General features: G+C 43.3%; 1 long non-coding RNA gene across 1 annotated transcript; it reads right to left on the bottom strand.

The window, feature by feature from the left end:
* Nucleotides 1-753: 753 nt before the first annotated feature.
* LOC126253509 (uncharacterized) lies at nucleotides 754-13056 on the bottom strand. The gene is made up of 2 exons (XR_007545987.1): nucleotides 13016-13056; nucleotides 754-1004 (listed from the first exon to the last, which is right to left on the bottom strand). It is a non-coding gene; the product is annotated as an uncharacterized LOC126253509 (long non-coding RNA).
* Between the last annotated feature and the right edge of the window lie 773 nt (nucleotides 13057-13829).

The following is a 13829-nucleotide window of genomic DNA, read 5'->3' as shown; positions in this document are numbered from 1 at the left end:
GTCACGATCAGTGGACCACCCTGTATATATATATATATATATATATATATATATATATATATATATATATATATATATATATATATATAAGTCTGGAACCGCGCGAGCGCTACGGTCGCTGGTTCGAATCCTGCCTCGGGCATGGATGTGTATGATGTCCTTATGTTACTTAGGTTTAAGTAATTCTAAGTTCTAGGTGACTGAAGAAAAAAATGGCTCTGAGCACTATGGGACTCAACTGCTGAGGTTATAAGTCCCCTAGAACTTAGAACTAGTTAAACCTAACTAACCTAAGGACATCACAAACATCCATGCCCGAGGCAGGATTCGAACCTGCGACCGTAGCGGTCTTGCGGTTCCAGACTGCAGCGCCTTTAACCGCACGGCCACTTCGGCCGGCTGACTGAAGACGTCCGGAGTTAAGTCCCATAGTGCTCAGAGACATTTGAACCATTTTTAGAAGCCGTAACATAGCCGACCGGTGTGGCCGAGCGGTCTTAGGCGCTTCAGTCCGGAACCGCGCTGCTGCTACGTTCGCAGATTTGAATCGTGCCTCAGCCATGAATGTGTGTGATGTCCTTAGGTTAGTTAGGTTTAAGTAGTTCTACGACTAGGGGACTGATGACCTCAGATGTTAAGTCCCATATTGCTTAGAGCCATTTGAACCATTTTAGAGCCATGACAAATACTCTCCGCTACACAGTACATTCTGATCGGGTTGGTTTTAGGTGGTGCAATAACTGTGAACACCAATTGCTAAGAGAGAGAGTTTATTGACCAGTTGGGGAGGGAGAGGTGCAAGCGAAGCCGATCGTCGTCGAAGCCGTGAGACGAGGTGCAGCGGGCGCCTAGCCCACCACGTAGTAGGGGTAGCCGTAGTAGTAGACCTGCTCGCTGGGGCGCAGCGTCTCGCGGGCCTCAGCTGGGAAGGCCACAGGCACAGGCAGCGGCAGCGGGCCGGCCAGCGCGGTCGCCACGGCGGCCAACAGCAGCAGCGCAAACACCTGCCGACAAAAGAAAAATGGTCTGAGTCAACGGCACGGGCCACAATGACAAGGTATCTCTGTATGAGGGGTACACATAGCAGAATTACGTATTTATTAACAGCTAGAGCAAGCACAGCATCTGCACGGCGCAACCGTGTGAGCGGTATTCGTTCTCCGTCACTTGCTTTGCACGCGGTGCGGGAAGACCTTTCCGGCTGTTCCTTCCCTCACCATCGCATGAGTTGAGCTCTCGCTATTGGGAAATAGGCGAGTCGCCCAGCAACTGGGTAAGGAAACTTGGAATCTACACAGTTGCGTTAAAATGTAACGGCAGTAACGCGCCTCGAAAGTGTGAGACAGTCACGTCGATTAAATATTTGGGCGTAACACTGCAGAGCGATATGAAGTGGTTGGTTGGTTGGTTGGTTTGGGGAAGGAGACCAGACAGCGTGGTCATCGGTCTCATCGGATTAGGGAAGGATTGGGAAGGAAGGCGGCCGTGCCCTTTCAGAGGAACCATCCCGGCATTTGCCTGGAGTGATTTAGGGAAGTAACGGAAAACCTAAATCAGGATGGCCGGACGCGGGATTGAACCGTCGTCCTCCCGAATGCGAGTCCAGTGTCTAACCACTGCGCCACCCCGCTCGGTTATATGAAGTGGGACAAGCATGTAACGGCAGTTGTGGGGAAGGCGGATAGTCGTCTTCGGTTCGTTGGTAGAATTTTGGGAAGATATGGTTCATCTGTAAAGGAGACCGCTTATAAAACACTAATAGACCTATTCTTGAGTACTGCTCGAGCGTTTGGGATCCCTATCAGGTCGGATTGAGGGAGGACATAGAAGCAGTTCAGAGGTGGGCTTTTAGATTTGTTACTGATAGGTTTGATCATCACGCGAGTGTTACGGAAATGCTTCAGGAACTCGGGTGGGAATCTCTAGAGGAAATGAGGCGTTCTTTTCGTGAATCGCTACTGAGGAAATTTAAAGAACCAGCATTTGAGGCTGACTGCTGTACAATTTCACTGCTGCCAACTTACATTTCGCGGAAAGACCACAAAGATAAGATAAGAGAGATCAGGGCTCGTACAGAGGCATAGGCATATATGCAGTCATTTTTCCCTCGTTCTGTTTGGGAGTGGAACAGGGAGAGAAGAAGTCGGAAACGAGGTACCCTCCGCCACGCACCGTATGGGGGATTGCGGAGTATGTATTTAGATGTAGATGCAGATGTCGGAATGCATTTAGAATTACATTTTCTTTTAAACTGTCGATTTTCCATATCTGCTATCGAAAAGGTGTATACTGTGTACCTGAGGTTCGCCAACTGTTACTAGTGCAACTGAGTATGATTATGTACATTGAAAATTAAAGTGGTAAGTCCATCTATATAAATAAAAAGTAAATGCTTTTCATTGATAAACACATCAATTGAGAAAGATAATAATATCTTAATTACTAAAAAATGTTTGCAATAATTCATATACGCCTTTTAAGGAAAGAAAAATCGCTTGGAAAATTCACAAAAATTAGAAAGCGCTTTTGCTATAGGAATTTTGTATGAACTCAAGACCACAACTCACGATTCCAACGATGGATATGCGTAATTTTTTTGCTTTATTCATTATGATTCTGAAAAAGATTTCAGGAAAAATTACAAAGGCACGTCCGTAAATTTAGGCAAACTGCAAAGATCATAATCGATTGATAGATTTCAACCAAACTTGGTACACATGTTACTCACTATCTGGCAAAAAATACTGTGGGGAGTAAGAAGCAGCAACCACCTACTGCAGAGATCGTGATAATGTGGAGAAAGAATGGTGGAGGGGGGAGGGGGGGGAGAAACAGAGGGACAGACAAAGATGGAGAAGGATAAGATGGACACAGATATGTGGAGCAGACAGACAGAAGGGATTGCTGGAGAAAGTGAGAGGAGGAGATCAACAGAAAGAGAGAGAGAGAGAGTGGGGGGGGGGAGAGGAGGAGATGGACTGTGAGGGGGAAGGTGGACAGAGAGAGGGGCCAGGAGGGAACAGAGAGTGGGGGAGGAGGTAGTGGGAGTAGCAGGAGGTTTGACTTACAGGGGGGATGTGTAGAAGCACAGAGGTGCAAATGGACAGAGGGGGCAAGAGCAGATGGACAGAGAAAGTGGGGAGTAGCAGATGGGCAGAGAGAGTGGCAGGAGGAGGTATGAAGAGAGAGGGGGTGGAGGAGGTCGACAGAGATAGGGCGTGAAGGCAGTGGTGAGAGAGGAGAGTGGAGGAGACGAACAGAGAGGGGCTGAAGGAAGAGATGCACTAATAGAACTGGAAGAAGTATACACAGGTAATGCTGCGAACTCAGTAATGAATGCAGTTGAGGTCATCGACTTAGCTGTGCAACTGTAATATTCGTGAATGACTAACAGATGAAATAACTCTCACCTGTAGTCTGCAATCAAATTTTTACAGGCAGTGAAACTTACTTTGGACAGAGTCTTTCTTTACCCCTACTACTTCTTCCGCTCAACTGCTCCTTCAGAACCGACTTAACGAATTTTAGTTGCTGTAGGAGATGTACCACTAACCTGTCCTTTCTTCAAGAAAAAATTTCCATAGACTCTTTTCATAATCTATTCTTTCTAGCATTTATTCATTTACCATTTTATCTGTCCACTTCATTTTTAAAAATCTTCGAAAACATCACATTTCGAATTCTTCCAGCTTGTTCTTCTCCAGAAAAAGCTGCAGAATCTTGTACATAATCGTTGATTGCTGGTCTTCCGTAACTTTCGATCCACAACAATATAATGAATTTCTGCGTAGCTTTACGGTGCCATAGCAATATGAAACACGAAGGACCATACTGGAAGAGTTATCCACTATCTGAGACGTATTTTTCTAAACTGTTGACTGACGGGAGCAGAGTGAACAGCTTTACCTCCAGTCGAAGCGTGGCTGACCATTAGGTTCCTAGACTTACCACAGATGATTAATTGATCACTTGTATTACGAATAGTAAATACCAAAACAAAGGAAGGTGTGGAAGCTTTCTATCCACCAACCTGTCATGTAGTGACGTGTGGGAATACTGCAGTGGCACTTCTGAAAATTTCTCGATAGACTTATTTTCTGTTAGACTCCTTAGAAAGACAAAACCTTTTTTCTTAATCCCTGTTACTACTTCACAGTTTCTTAGCCTACGGGTTCTCATTTTAGGCTATAAACAGGATATCGCAATAAATGTTAAAACACAACAAACGGCAGGAAATTTGCTATTTGACGTCTCAACGAACCCAACATTTCATTCAGTCATTCCTGAACACCTTGTGTTACAGACGTGCTGACAGAAACCCTTCACAGAAAAAAGATAGAGCAAAACTTACCAAATACGAAATACTATTTTCGATTTTTACAATAGCCAGAGAGGTTACTTAAAGCAATCGGAATGCAGGTCTCATGCAGTGTAACGTATAGCGCTACGTGGACGAAGGAGAAAGATACATAAAAGTATATTGTCAAGAAAACATCGCTATAACACTAATGTTTTGTTAGGATGGCCGCCGGTTCCAGCAAAATTGCTTCGTTTAGTACTAAATGTTACTTTCACAGATGCTATTAGTTGTTTTTGGTACTTATTGTGGGATCAAGGTTAGATAGCATACGTCAACAGCGTCTGTTGTAGTAGCACTATACTAAGCAAATTTACCTATAAAACAGCATAATGAAATTACTATATATTAGCGAACGAAACAGAGAACTCAAAATCAGGAAAAGGTACAACACATATCTTGATAATAAAACACTACGCCATATTAATGAAAAATTAACGAGTAACAACGCTTTAGTGATTTAATCAGAAGAAGGCAATAGTCTGTTCATCATCAATAAAAACGACTGTATACAGGTACCAAATGTTAGTTGCAATGTAAATATTTATTACAAAAACAGTACGAAAATAAAATACTTTTGTTGTATTTCTCTAACTTTGGGTGACATGAATTAATCATAATCGACTTAAGATTTCTAAGAAAGTCATAATCAGATGATAATAGTGAAAGATAGGAAAGAAAGTAATTCTAAAATACTAAAAATCTAAATGATAATCTTAAATCAACTTTTAAAACAGCTACATGCACTATGCAGTACGGATGGTCAATGCAAGTTAAAATATTGTGTAATGATCAAGAATATTGAATACGGAATGTAGTGGCACAAGTATCAGCAGTATAACTTCATTCGTCAAGGTCATCACACAATTAAAATGCCGACGACCCTAGGACTACATCTGCCAACTGACAGCAAGTCTTACGTAGCTCCTTCACGTACGATGAACGTCCTTAATATTACTCAACTCTCTCAAGGCACGAAACCGAGAGGGAGTAAGTTTTCACGGTACGCCTTGGGATTTTAAACGATTTAGACACATAAGCAATGGAAATGGTAGGGCCTACATCATTTGTCGAGACAAGATCAGTCTGCTTATGCTATCCGAAGCGATAGAGGAACGATGTTTTGATGGACGCTAGGAGCGGGTGGGATTGAAATAAATTTACATGAAATTTAGCACACAGGCAAGCGTTGACCTGCACACGCTGCTGAATAATGAAACGGAGGAGTAGGTCAAGTAATAAAGCGTTGACATTTTACGCATCCATGCAGGCTATGCTGCATTAATGACGAATGGTTATGTTTTAACTGAATCTCGTGATATCTGTCTGACGAGAGGAGACATCCTTTGTAATATTGCCCCTCCATTTCGTCACACTGAGCGAGCTTCGTACATGCAAATTATGATTATTGATGGTGCGTTAGTCGCCAGCCGTTGCAGTGACAAGCATTTTATAATTAGTGGGCGTTTCGTTAAACACCATAACATATTTGAACGTTGACTGTGAAGGAGTCGGTTCATTCTCAACCGCGTTGTTGAAAACATTGCAAAATAATAATAGTAACGAAATTTCAAATTGTTTGTGCTATCAATAGTATTATCTCAGTTGCTTTACACCCGTCAATGAAAATGTTCCTTGAATTCCCTCTTTGTTTATGTTTCAATGTTATGCAAGCCACAGGAGAATTATTGCTCTAGAGGATCACAGCAACTGTTAACAATTCATTGGCAACACAGTGGCGTCTTTTAAGCTCATGTGGAGTATTGCATCTCTTAAACTTACGCGGAGCTGGTTGTCAACCGATACTGCGGCCTACTGTGTTGCGGGCTAGCCGAACTTACCTCTGCAGACTGCGGTCAGGGATCCAAAACAGCGAGCGCTGCAGAGGGGATTGAGGGGTATCATATGACTCACTGGTGGCCACTATCCCCGAAAGATATTCAGCAGAGCTTCTGCGAAGTTGAGAAAGTAGGAAAGAGCTATTGACATAGGTGAAGCTGTGAGGGCGAATCGTAACGCGTTTCTGGATAGTTCAGTAGCAAAAACATTGATCGCGAAAGGCAAGGTTCAGGTAACAGTACTGCACGCTACTTACCAATACTTCCTGTTCTCGATTCAGTAACATCAACACAAATATCACTCTATAATACAAAGGCATTTACGAAAATCACGTAGAACGCTCGTCTGACATCTGATACACGGGTGGGGGCGGGAAATAACTACACCACCATTTCATCATAAGAGAAGTTTGCAGAATTATCTCTGTCAGTAAAAGCCTGGTGTATAATCTACTCATACTGTTTCTTAGAACAAGCGTTCGGCTATGTGGAATGGTGAAAGATGTTCGAAATTCTGAGGAAAAGACGAATAAATACAATATGTACAAAACCCAAAAGGGAACAATGAGACTGGAAGACGAAGAAAGAGGTGCTTGGATTTAAAAAGATGTAAAGCAGGAGTGTAGTGTTTCACCCCTACTATTCAATCTGCACATAGAGTAAGCGATAATGGAAAAAAGAGTGTTTCAAGAGTGGAATTAAAATTCAAGGCGAAAGGCTGTCAATGAGGAGATATCCTGATGAAATTGATATCCTCAGAGAAGGTGAAGAAGAATTACAAGATGTGTTGAATGGGATGAACAGTTTAATGCTTATAGACAGCGAGAAACTTAGCATCAAAATTGGGGTCACTAAGTAGACGAAGTTAATTCTGGTACCTAGGCAGTAAAATAACCCATGACGCACGGAGCGAGGACGACATGAAAAGCAGACTAGCACTGAAAAAGAGGGTACTCTTGGATAAGAAGCCTATTGGTATCCCTTAATTGAGGGAGGAATTTATGAGAACGTATGTATGGAGCACAGCATTGTTTGATAATGAAACATGGGCTGTGGGAAAACCGGAACAGGAGAGAATCGAAGAGTGTGAGATGCGGCACTAAAAAAGAATGTGGAGAATTTGGTGGACTGATAAGACAAGAAATGGGAAGGCTCTCAGCAGAACCGACGAGGAAAGGAATGTATGAAAAACACTGACAAGAAAAAGGTGGAGATGATAGGACATCTGTTAAGACACAAGGAAATAACCTCCTTGGTACTAGATTGAACAGTAGAGCTTAAAAACTTTAGGGAAAGACAGAGACTGAAACACATCCAGCAAATAAATGGGGAAGTAAGGTGAGCACTCAGACGAAGAGGTTAGCGCAGGAGAGGAATTCGGGAAGGTTCGCATCAACCAATCAGAAGGGTGATGATCCAAATAAAAAAAGTTGCTATAGATGGCACTGAAAATCGAAACAAGGATCCTGGAATAGATAACATACCCTCAAAATCATTCAAAGTCGTTGGGGAGCTAGCCGTGATAAAACTATTCCAGCTCGTATGCTAGATGTATGAGACAGACGAAATATTCGTAGACGTCAAGAATTCCCATGAAAACGACGGTAAGAGCAAAGAGCAAACAGATGAGAACATTACCGAAGAATCAGTTTAAAAGTCACGCTTGCAATATACTGACTTGAATATTTACAGAATAATGGAAAAATTGGCAAAAGCCGACGCGACGGAAGATCAGTTTGAACCGAGGAGAAATGAATGAACACGTGAGGCAATACTGACCGTACGACGTGTTTAGAACGAGAGTTTGAAGAAAGGCAAATTGTGTTTATAGAATCTGTAGATTTAGAGAAAGCATTTGGCAACGTTGATCGAATTACGCTCTTTGAAATTATATAGGTAGCAGAGATAAAATAGAGAGAGCTCAAGAGTATACACAACTAGTACAAAAACCAGACTGCAGCCGAAGCAGGTGACATGGAAGTGGTGGTTGAGAACGAAGTGAGACAGAAGTTGGTTCGAGTAATGATTTTCCACTCGAATTTAGACGCCACTCACGTTTAAACCATGGCGACTCCGCAAGAAGCTTATGTGTCTGAGTATCTACGTCCCGCAGCCACACATAGAACTGACAAAGTTGCCTTGATCTACTCATCACGAAATCTTTATTATTCCTTACTAGTTCGAGAATACCGTGCACACCGCCTCATCTTCCGAATCCATCTTATCGCTCCTGCACGCTTCCTCTACCGGTTGGAAAATTCTTTCAGACTGCTTCCTCAGATTTTTCAAACATCTTCGTAAAACCCATACATCCCGTAATCTCTAAGATCGAAATCCTACTGACTCTCTAATGCAATACTTGGTTACTGCCGCGGCTACGCCAACATATATCACCGTTCACCCCCCACATCCTCCATATCCTATCCACGCCTCCCTCTCGACATCTACCAGATATAACCCTAGTCTTATACTCATCACGTAGAACCGACTCCAATACCTCAACAAGCCTCCGTACCCACTCTCGCTTCATCCTCTTACAGCCCCAAGTTACACATTCCACTTCCCAGCGCTACATCATTACACCACTCTCAGCCATAGCAGTCTGTTTGTCTATATTCTCCCATTCTCCCTCATTCCTCTATCCTTCCTTCCTACCCACACACCTAGAGCTGACTTACCTGGTCTTCTCACAAGTATCATCATTATCACCATCGTCATTGTAACACCAGCTCGATATCGCCAACTATGTGCTCTATTAGATAATAAAAACAAGCATTTTTATTTCTTTTAATCTTATTAGCTTCACATAATCTACTTGAAATCTACATCTACATGTACTGCATTTGACTGAAGAGCAGGAATGATATACTGCATCTAGCACGTTCCGAAGACCTGCCCACCTTCCCGGACTCCCCAGTGTGGATGGAAGGAAATTATCGACAGACCCATGTTTTACCTTCTTTTATGATACGTTCATTAGTTCTGCGTCGTCGCTGATTTAACCTAGCGACTCACGAGCAACATGTATTCGCCGTTGCTTTTGTTCGAAATTTAGCAATTTTGGAACAAATTTCGCTGTTATGCTTTTCATACCCACAGTATCCGAAAACATTTCATGGCATGAGCCAGCTGATATGCCGACATCATCAACGACTTCTCTGATTGTGATTCGGTGATCGTTCATAATCATTTCTTTCACTTCTTCCACGATTTCGTCTTTGACGATGTGCTAGAGAATCCATGGCACTTGTCATCATCCACGTCTTCATAGCCATCATTGAGATGCTTCGGCCGCTGGTACATCCTTGTTTTACTCATAGCGGACTCACAAAAAACAATATTTAACGTTTCTACAAGTAAACATCCTATATGTGTAACACACAATACAAGAAAGTACAACACTCGTGTTACTTTTTGAACACACCTCATACACAGTCACACTTGCTGCCGAAAGGCAGGTGTTGGTGCATAAAACCTCCGAGACTTGTCTGTATCGTTCTGTTACATGCTATGTACTGTACGCAGCACTTCTGTCATCCATTTGAAACTGTTGCCTCAGGGGAACTGAAATTTCGTTCGAGGTTTATAATACATTTATTTTTAGTTGAATCGGCATTTGTTTCTGAACGACCTGATCAGTTCCTTGTACGAAATCATCACCGTGCCCTCACAGTTATAGTACATAGGGACTTCGAATCTGGTGGAGATGTCGCAAGCGCTCCTGTGTTCTGAATACCGACGATGTGTTTGCTATACATAACATTACACACAAATAAGTAATTCACCGAAGGAGCTGCATTTGGTGATATTAGACGCGTCTTACGTCAAAATGCTGATATCTCAAGCCTGTTTTACATGAGCGACTGTGTTGACTAAATCGACTACTTGTGGTGAGTGAGCATCGTGCGCTAGCGAGTAAATCAGCCGCCGACAAAGCCACGAGTGAGTCGATGATGTCACTGACTAATTGATTGCGCCCAGTGCAGAGCTGTAAAGTTCTGTGTGTGATGAAGACAGCGAACGTTCTAAACAGGGAACGGTTCCATCATATATTAACATCGCAAGTTAACCGACTCTTGACAGTCATGTTCACAAACGTTGTGGTAGAGGACTTCGTGCTTTTCTGTCTTACTAATCTTCGTCTTATTGTACGCTCCGTTTTTCTGACACACTGCTTAAGACTGCATTAGGATTTCATTTTTGTCCTATGTATGCTCTCACAAGAAGGACCAAATATTTAAATGCAAAAAAATATTTCATTTTTTACAATACCTTGAAAATAAAAATCCTACATTTATTTACGCAAGAACATAAATAGAATTTTTTTTTCAACAGTGATAGCGACAGCTGTTCTGAACGAAGAAAACAACATATTTTTATGTTACTTGGCACTAAAAAAAAATGATTCAAATGGCTCTGAGCACTATGGGACTTAACATCTATGGTCATCAGTCCCCTATAACTTAGAACTACTTAAACCTAACTAACCTAAGGACATCACACAACACCCAGTCATCACGAGGCAGAGAAAATCCCTGACCCCGCCGGGAATCGAACCCGGGAACCCGGGCGCACTAAAAAGGTACTACCGGTATGTAATTACTTGTAAATATTGCACGAGGTGATTTTATTTATATTCAACTTTGATTCCATCAGGAACCATTGTGCACAGTGAGTGTAGACAGTAGGGAAGGAATGGCACTCAGCAGTCAGTCGCAATTCTATTAGGATTTATTATTATTGTAAATCTAGATTTTGGCTATAAGTAGCTATCTTCAGTGCAGTTTCGTTACAATTCAACAAACTCGCGGCAGTTCATGTCACCACATTGGCGGAAAGACACTTTTGTATGTTTTCTCTAGAAAATAAATGTTGATATTTTGAAATGTTTGAACGACAATTTTCGTATTCTTTCAGTTCTCAGCAGTGTGGTGACGTTTCCATATCACCATTGACAAGAATGCTCACTATGTATTTCGCTTCCGTCTTTAACAAACTCTGCTGTGATTGCTAGCTCGTATATTATGCTGTTACTGTATTTCAGCCTTTTGTTACAGCAGTTCATCATACGCTTTACGTCCGGCGTGCTGTAGTCAGCTAAGCTGCAGACAGCGCTCATAGCTCTCACAGTTCTGACGCCGATGTGTAAGCACAAGTGACCACTCGTGACGAACGAGTCTGAATTCCGGAATAACACACCAGGGACGTTACAGTAGGTACAACTGGCACAGTTAGTCAACTGAGATCAGAAAGTAGCTCGTGTGAAAGGACCTTTACAAATGGGGTACAGTAGACGTAAACAGATAATTTGGTTAGCTGATTGGACAACATGATTGTGGAATAACAGCGATTGATATAAAATTAACTTAGTATTAAGAAAACAGTCTTAATCACGTTTTCATTTATTTATTTAGTGCCGACCGGTTTCAGCCCATCGCAGGGGCCATGTTGAGGGTGAACATGTGAAATTACAATACATATCTTAGAAAAAAACTAATTACAACCATCTTATAAGAATGGATTACGTAAATATAATGTTTTACCCGCTGGTCGACTACTGGCGGCGTCACGTCTGCCAAGGTGTGGCAGGAGACTGTAAAGAGTTTACCCTATGTCTGGGTTTATATAGCAAGCTATGAGCACGTAAGCGTTAGCAACGCCTCCGGCGATGACCAATGGTAGACTTCTAGCCTTAAAAATTGAAGTATAAATACAGTTTGTGTTAAGTTTACAACGCGATTAAGACTGTTTTCTTAATACTACGATAATTAGGTGCTGACGAGTCACAGTGAAATGAGTCTAGTTCAAACGACAGCAATGTCAAGAGTGCCCATTCAAAGGCAACTCTAAAAATGGGCTGAGCAGGAGTTAGGGAACAGATTGGAAGTCATATTAGTGAAGTGAATGGAAATATTAGGTACTGAAAGATGACTGAATCTTCGTTCGTAGATGATTTGTAGGGGTAAGGAAGAAAGACTTTTTAGGGCTAACCGTCTCTTCGACGACGAGGTCCTTAGAGACGGAGCACAAGCTTAGACTGGAGAAAGAAAGGAAGCGAAATCGGGCATACCCTTCTCAATGGAACCACCCCGGCCCTTATGCGGTTTAGGACAATCACGGAAATTCTAAATCTAGATGGATGGCCGGTAGGTAGGAGGTACTGGCGGAAGTAAAGCTGTGAGGACGGCGCCTGAGTCCTGCTTGGGTAGCTCAGTTGGTAGAGCACTTTCCCGCGAAAGGCAAGGGTCCCGAGTTCGAGTCTCGGTCCGGCACACAGTTTTAATCTGCCAGAAAGTTTCATATCAGCGCACACTCCGCTGCAGAGTGAAAACTCTCATTCTGGAAACATCCCCTAGGCTGTGGCTAAGCCATGTCTCCACAATATCCTTTCTTTCAGGAGTGCTAGCTCTGCAAGGTTCGCAGGAGAGCTTCTGTAAAGTTTGGAAGGTATGAGACGAGGTACTGGCGGAAGTAAAGCTGTGAGGACGGGGCCTGAGTCGTGCTTGGGTAGCTCAGTTGGTAGAGCACTTGCCCGAGAAAGGCAAAAGTCCGGAGTTCGAGTCTCGGTCCGGCACACAGTTTTAATCTGACAGAAAGTTTCGGCCGGTGATTTGATCAGCCGTCCTCTATTAGAAATGTAGCACATCGATTTTTTTTTATCGGAAACGTGGTACTTGCAACACCAATCCGAACGATATAGATATTGTGAGGCTGCATCATTTCACAATAACGTGGACATCGGAAATTGCCTTGAACAGCAGTGTATGAATGAATGATACAATGGAAAATCATCTCCCTGCCCCCGACGAGAGATACTCACGAAAGCCTTCATAGTGCAGCGATGAGTCTCGAAGCGGGGCTTGCTGGAGACTGGCCGGTGCCTTGGCCTTATATACGACGCCGGAGGTCGTCCAAGACGTCTAGGCCAAGGTCAGAGCGGCTAGATCAGCCGCGTCGGTTACCTAATACCGCGCAGCTGGCACGATCCCCGAGTGTGGAGTCCCCAAGGCCGTCAACACAGCCGGCGACGACAGGGGGCGAGGAAGCGCTGCATGGAGTGGCGCCAGCGCGTGCAGCGGAGGCCACGCCTGCCGAGCTGTCTGTCTCTGTCCCTCTCCTCTTTCCAACTCCCACGCGTTTTCTCCCACCTGTCACCATGTCAACAGGAATCTTTGCCCACTGCTCGTTTGTGATTCTACATCTACATCTACATACATACTCCGCAATCCACCATACGGTGCGTGGCGGAGGGTACCTCGTACCACAACTAGCATCTTCTCTTCCTGTTCCACTCCCAAACAGAACGAGGGAAAAATGACTGCCTATATGCCTCTGTACGAGCCCTAATCTCTCTTATCTTATCTTTGTCGTCTTTCCGCGAAATATAAGTTGGCGGAAGTAAAACTGTACTGCAGTCAGCCTCAAATGCTGGTTCTCTAAATTTCCTCAGTAGCGATTCACAAAAAGAACGCCTCAGTTCCTCTAGAGACTCCCACCCGAGTTCCTGAAGCATTTCCGTAACACTCGCGTAATGATCAAACGTACCAGTAACAAATATAGCAGCTCGCCTCTGAATTGCTTCTATGACCTCCCTCAATCCGACCTGATAAGGATCCCAAACGCTCGAGCAGTAC

Source organism: Schistocerca nitens, chromosome 4 (genome assembly GCF_023898315.1).
Source record: "Schistocerca nitens isolate TAMUIC-IGC-003100 chromosome 4, iqSchNite1.1, whole genome shotgun sequence".
Classification (NCBI taxonomy): Eukaryota; Metazoa; Arthropoda; class Insecta; order Orthoptera; family Acrididae; genus Schistocerca; species Schistocerca nitens.
This window is presented reverse-complemented; position numbering and strand designations above follow the sequence as displayed.